The sequence below is a fragment of the Palaemon carinicauda genome, chromosome 22 (assembly GCF_036898095.1).
Source record: "Palaemon carinicauda isolate YSFRI2023 chromosome 22, ASM3689809v2, whole genome shotgun sequence".
NCBI lineage: Eukaryota > Metazoa > Arthropoda > Malacostraca > Decapoda > Palaemonidae > Palaemon > Palaemon carinicauda.
Genome location: NC_090746.1, coordinates 67785181 through 67792680, shown reverse-complemented (window position 1 = coordinate 67792680; position 7500 = coordinate 67785181). Strand labels below are relative to the sequence as shown.

Genomic DNA, 7500 nt, shown 5'->3' with positions numbered 1-7500 from the left:
CGCTTTAATTCTCTTTGTTTTTTTCATAATCTGGTCCTAATCCGGTTCAAGTTGCTTTCAATTACTTTCTTGAAACTTCCGACTCATGCCATTTACAATTGAGTTTTTAGTATTTCCTTCCCTCGGATATCGGTTTCATGATATAATTTCTGTTATTCTATATTTTCGAGGATTACGACAGTTATCATTATCATATTCCATTCTTTAGTATTGGGCTTCGCCGTATTCTGTTGCAAAATCCTTCTCCTGGCCCCCTTATAAATAAAAAAAAGCCTCAAAATTGGCTCTTTAACACCTAATTAGTATCGAATAATTTAATAAATGTAAAAAGATTATCCAGTGAAACGTCACAGCTTCGGGGTGAAATTTTGTAATATCTATAAAGAAAAACTTAACCTGGGGTCACTTTGACATAAGTGATTGAAAATGTGATCACTTTTACAGACACGATTGACTTTCATGTGAATGATTGAGCCTGAAATCTATTTATATCTTAGATTAACGGAATATTGAACATAAAATAGGCAAGTGGTTTATTTGAGAGTTACAAGGAGTTACAGGGATTTTGGACGTCTCAAAGACTTTTCGGTCCATCAGCGGAGACTCCATTTGCTCTTAGGTAAAGCGAATTAGTTTAAAAGTTGAGTCCTTATGATCTTCTCTGACTTATTATTTAATTCGTTTACCGTTTTATTGAGCACTACATCCGCTGAAAGTCTGCTCATGCATTTGCTATTTTGTGTGTAAGGAAATTGCCGCATTTAGAGAGAGAGAGAGAGAGAGAGAGAGAGAGAGAGAGAGAGAGAGAGAGAGAGAGAGAGAGAGAGAGAGAGAGAGAGAGAGAGAAGGGGGGGGGGTTAAAATCTATTTGGGAAAATCAAGTAAAATATTACTTTAATGCACAAAAACAGACACTAGATAATATCGGTCTCATCTGACACCTTAAAGGTCATATTTATCCTCGCGTCTCACCAAAGCAAGAATCTGGCCCGTCAGACACATTGAAGTGCCAAGTGTCAATGAATGAAGAATCTTGACATATCATTATCAATATCATTATTTTAAATATTATTATAATTATGATTATTATTATTACTAGTGTACGCGACCCATCAAAATGACGGCTAAATATCCAGATAGATATGCATACATACACGCACATTCAACCGTATCCATCGCCTTCCCTTATACTAATTACAACCCGACAGTTTGGCAATTTGTGGGAGATTGTGATTTCCAAATGACCCTCTCGGCGTACCTCCTCTCATTAATGTATGGCTACTCTCTCTCCCCCCGCTGAGTGTGACAGGAGAAATAAATAAATAAATATATATATATATATATATATATATATATATATATATATATATATATATATATATATATATATATATATATATATATATATATATATATATATATATATATAGATATATATATATATATATATATATATATATGAACCCATACACGTTGCTCTTTATTATATAAGGGATTATTATTATCAAAATTATTATCATTGTGAAAATTATAAATTACCCTATGGGAAACTATTACATCTTACGTTTCATCATATTTTTTATGTTATAAAAATCCAAAATTAGGAGAAAGGACTCATAAAAGTATTGGGTCTTTCGATTTAAAGAAAATTCCCTTTTACGTTTATATTTTCCTTATTTTGTCAATATATTTCTTCAGATAATAAAAATAACACCTTCATAGCACTAGGACACCTTTGGAATTCCATTTATGTGTTATGAATGAAAGCTAAATCAGTAATCTTTACTATAATTACTGTAAAGTTATTCTTGATTTGGGAACCTCCTGACTTCAAGATTCCAAAACTAAATTATCTTTACCCAGTCGACAATTTTCCTGAGAAAGATTTTATATAGATTATAGAATAGATTTACTAAGATTATGGAAAGAATTGTTTAAGAATATATAACTTTTTCTTGTTACTTTCTAGTACATACCAAGATACTTTTGGAAGGTCATGATATGAAACGGTGTGTGTGTGTATGTATGTATATATATATATATATATATATATATATATATATATATGTATATATATACATATGTATATATATACATATATATATATATGTATATATATACATATGTGTATATATATATTGAATATATACTGTATATATATGTATGTACGTATTTATTCACACAGACACACACGCACACACACACACACACACACACACATATATATATATATATATATATATATAAATATATATAATGATTATAGCACTAAGGTTAACATATCTTTTCTCTATATATCAGAGCTCAAATAAGAACGAGCCATAGATGATAGAAATTCAACTAGGACATTCATTATATAATAGATAACAGAATCACCTCCAGAAAGAAGGAAAGGCAATAAGTAAAATCGTGGACAGACAATGGAAAGACAGGGTATAGCATCATTTTACGTGTCAAAAAATTCATTAGCTTTAAAATTACAACAATTAATTCACTGTCGTGAAGGGAAGTTATTAGAATCATTTGAATTGTTGAGTAAAGATGCTCTTTTGTTAGTGCATCTATGCCATGTTTAAATTTTTTACACAATATGTTAAATCATAATTAATCATTGAAAAGTTAATATATTTAGCTAAATGATTATATAAATCTTACAGTTTTATTAATATTAATTTCTGTGCTCACATGATTTAAGTAAAAACTTTTACAAAATCTAATGAGATCTTCCTAAAAAGAATTCCTAAAAAGTAAGAAACTTTCATATTAGCTATGAAACAATCATATCATGAGAATTAAGATATCTAAGAGGTAAAAAAAAAAAATGAGAAATAAGTGTTTAGGAAATGACATGAAAGTCAAAACGTAGCAAGGGAAATGAGGGGCGGATTTACTGACCTTTCCAACTTTACTTCGAATACTTTATCTTCTAATTCTATAGAATACTTAAATACATTTCTTTTTAGCTTAGAGTTTTCGTTATTTCTACATTTTTTGTTCGAGTGTAGAAAATAATTTTGTATAGTCTACATTTTATTCTAAATAGTTTTATTCGAATAAAATATGAAATTCTACAAAAAATAAAAAGAAACACGAAAAAAGTTTCTTATAATCTATCAAAAGCCTAAATACATTGCCTTTGAGCTTAAGGTTTTCATTAGTTTTACATTTTGTGTTCGAATGAAAGAAAATATTTATTTTCTCTTCTAAATAGTTCTATTCGAGAAACAAGATATGAGAGATTGTACACAAATACATAAAAGAGAAAGTTCTTTGAGGACTTTACAGTAAAAGCATGCTTTTCTCCTATGACAAATCTGAAAAAAAAATTACATTGAGGTCAATCCAACGGGGAATCAACTGCCATCAAAGGTCAGGGTATTTGAATTCGCGGGTCATCTGAACCGCAAAAACTAGCTTTGGCTACAGTCGGATTGACTGTGACTGCGCAGAAGTACTGCAAGCAGATGAGAGAGAGAGAGAGAGAGAGAGAGAGAGAGAGAGAGAGAGAGAGAGAGAGAGAGAGAGAGAGAGACAATCTTTGTTATATACTAATTATATACTAGTGTACGCGACCAGTCGAAAAAGATATGCACACACACGCACACAAAGATTCATCCCTTTCCATCTCCTCCCTCTTTCCTAACTACCTCTCGGGGTAACCCCTCTCGCCAGGGTATGACTATTTCCTCTCCCCACTCCGGAGGGACGGGGAGAGACCGAGTAAACATACGCTTGGTAATGCCACTCAGCGTGACAGGAAGGGTATATATATATATATAAATATATATATACATATATATATATATATATATATATATATATATATATATATGTGTGTGTGTGTGTGTGTGTGTGTGTGTGTATCCAAGCACTTGTTCTTTATTATATAGGGTAGAATAGATAATTGGGAATTTGATGGTACATCGATGGTAAATACAAAGGTGGGTCTAGCGTGATACGCACAAAACTATGGCTATCCATAAAAAAAAAAAACCGTTATTAAGCTTGCAATAAACCTAGGCGATCTGATGCAAGCAGCCATGGATCCAAACGAGCAACAATAACCATAACTAAAGACAAGAATTAATTTTACTTTTACATTTAGCAACGAATACGATGAATGATCGAAGTTAAAAGATATAATAGATGTTGCATTATAATTGATCAAGAAAACCATAAATTATATTAAATTAAATATTAATAAACACCAAGTCAAAGTCAAAGGAATGTTAATATTGTATAATCATTGAACAAGACGAAAATTAAATCTATGTAATAATACTATCGAGTAATAAAGGTCATTTCCATTTGATACTTTTATTGATTAAAGAAACGAAAAAGTCAATCTAATATTGCTATTAACACATAGGCTAGTTGCTACCAAAGGATTTGATTGACGAAAAAGTTAAAACTTAATATTTTGTACGTAGATAATACCGAAAACACCACCAAAACGAGGTAACAGAATTTAATCATATGAAAATACTCCAAACTGTAAAATAGGATATATATATATATATATATATATATATATATATATATATATATATATATATATATATATATATATAATTATTATTCCTAATCATCTGTAGAAAAAATAATATACATGGAAGAAAATTAATTAAATATTTTCATCTGAAAAAATTACATCAAACCTAAAAATAATCGAAACAATCGAATATATTCAACGAAAATTGTTTACAAACATCCACAGAAGTTTATAGGATGGATTATTCAGCAACACCTGAAGCAAAAGGTCAGTAAATAAATCAGTTTCCCTCAAAAGGAGAGAATGGAGACGGTATCAATTACCTTTCGGTAGATTTGGTCAAGTCATCCTAAGACTGGTTAGAGAAAATTAGTGTTTAGAAAGAGGACCTAGAGAGAGAGAGAGAGAGAGAGAGAGAGAGAGAGAGAGAGAGAGAGAGAGAGAGAGAGAGAGAGAGAGAGAGAGAGAGAGAGAAGTCAGTAATGAATAGACTAAATGATCATGCTTTCAGAAATAGGTTGAAAATCAAATGAAAATGCAATAGTCACCCTCATAACTTGATACCTTGGTAAGGTTTTCTTTTATTATCCATAACGCAAACTTCACCATTTCGTTCTATTTTTTAGCCTTAAATTATATAACCATAACAAATATTACAACCTTTCATTCAAATCCTTACAGTCATGGGATGCTGAAGTTAGGTTATTTACAGTTTATATTACACCATATGGGAGTTTCAAAGCGCTCTATATTCCTCTTGTTTTCAATCAAGCAAACATAACATCCTGGCAGCAAATTCTGATACTGAACATCACATCAGAGATCAAAATCATAAATCATTTACTCACAACATCCATTTTCTGAGAAAAATCAAAAGTTAGTCTCAATGTCGTCTATTTTAAAATAAAATGTTAACTTTAAAACTGTTGACTTTTTTTCATTATTATTTTACATTTTATAGCTAAAGGAATAATCTTTTCTTTAAAAAAAAAAACACTTTTCTAAATGCTCTAGTGTCAAAACATTGTTTAAACTGAAAAATATCTTAGCTATTTAGTATCCGTCTTTAAAACAGTTAAAATGCAGCAACTTGTCTAATGTCACCAACATGAACTCATTTCAATGTTGAGTAAAGAAGAGCCTTACCTCATTCAATTTGGTTTTGACTTCCACAACTACTTCTACAATCATAATTACTAGGCTGATGTCATTTGAGACTCTCCTGTTGAAATGAGAATTATAATCATCCCAATGGAGAATAAAGTAGGCCTAGTTACAATCTTGAAGAGTTATAAATATCACAATGAAAAAAAAAATAGGCCTGGTTACATTTTTAAAAGATGAAGCGGGCAGGGTTACATTTTTTTTTATGTAAACCTCACTATCTTTGAACAATTCTACGAGAAAACAATTTTCACAATCCTCAAACGAATGCTTCAACAAATACGTAAGTGGTAAACAAGGTTATTTTCAACACATAGTCAAATAATAAATCTAGGCCTAGCAAATATAGAAACTTCCGGTCTCCATAATTCTAATCTAGGGATGGTACCAAAGTTTCAGTAGATTTAGAATTGAGTTAAGAAATGGACAATGCCAACCAGTGGAGCTTCAATTTTTTACGCACACCACGAAAAATAAATGTTCGATAGAACAATGCAGAAGAGCTGGTAAATTAAAAAATAAAATTATCAAAACAATCAATAAAATACGCCAGAAGAAGTTACCAGGTGAAAGGCAATGCTGACAAAATTTCCGAGACACAAGCTTAAAGTTCAAGATACTGTATTCATGATTGAGTGTTCGTTACATTTTCAACTGCGCTCGTTATCGCTAACATGACATGGCCTCTCCTAGTTTATCGTTGGCGTAAACACGGCCTCAGAATCCTTCCATATTTTATGCTAGTACTATCGAAATAGACACTGGATATCTCAACATATCCTGTTCATGTTTTCCGCTTCATCTTTACTCTCTCGATCACTGGCGTCCCGCGAGTGCGCTACACTTATGAAAACTTTGGCCACAACATGCAAACCCTCTAGATAAAAAAAAAAAAAATTAATATAGTAATTTTCCAACTCATAATAACTGCTCTCAGATTTTGTTTTGGTATGACTCGTATTTGCTGAGTGGATTTAATTCAAGACTAATTCACAGATTTGTGGCATTTGACGGCTATTTGAACTACAATACATTTATATATCTAATAATGGTGATTTTTTAATGATATGTTTTAGCAATAATTGGGTTACTATCACCAAAAGCATTCTGTACATACATCCATATATACTCGCACACACGCACTCTTGCTTGAGGATACACTCAGGCCCCCTTCTATTTTGTTTCTCTTCCTCTTATTTTTTTTTTTTTTTAGTTTTCAGTTTATATATGAAAGATCTAATTTATTGTTGTTACTGTTCATAAAATATTTCATTGCGATTGTTTATTAATTCTCATGTAGTTTATTCATTTCCTTTTCTCCTTTCCTCACTGGGCTATTTTTCCTGTTGGAGCCCTTGGACTTATTGCATCTTGCTTTTTCAACAAGGGTTGTAGCTTAGCTTGTAATATATATATATATATATATATATATATATATATATATATATATATATATATATATATATATATATATGTATAATCATTCAATACTTCTCCAATCATCATCTCTTACTTCACATTTCATAGTTCTCAGCCATGTAGGCCTGGGAGAAATTACAAAAGATGGTAGAATATTTGAATAGAGGAAACAGAAACGTAGGACTGAAAATGAATAAGTAAAACTAAGATAATGTTCAATAGAAATACAGAGAGACAACTAAAAAGAGTTATGGGCAAACCTCTGGAGATTGATCATGAATATACGTACTTGGGACAAACATTCAGTGTTACCCCAGTACACGAGACCGAAATCAAAAGAAGGATAAATACGGGATGGAGATCATTTGATAATCAAAATGAGATTATGAGATGTAAAATACCACTTTCTCTGAAAAGAAAAGTAT

At 30.9% G+C, this 7500-nt stretch overlaps 1 protein-coding gene across 1 annotated transcript in view; it reads left to right on the top strand.

The window, feature by feature from the left end:
• LOC137616125 (cuticle protein 21-like) overlaps window positions 1-7500 on the top strand; it is a 13044-nt gene that overhangs the window by 844 nt on the left and 4700 nt on the right. The gene's annotated exons all lie outside the window — the stretch shown is intronic.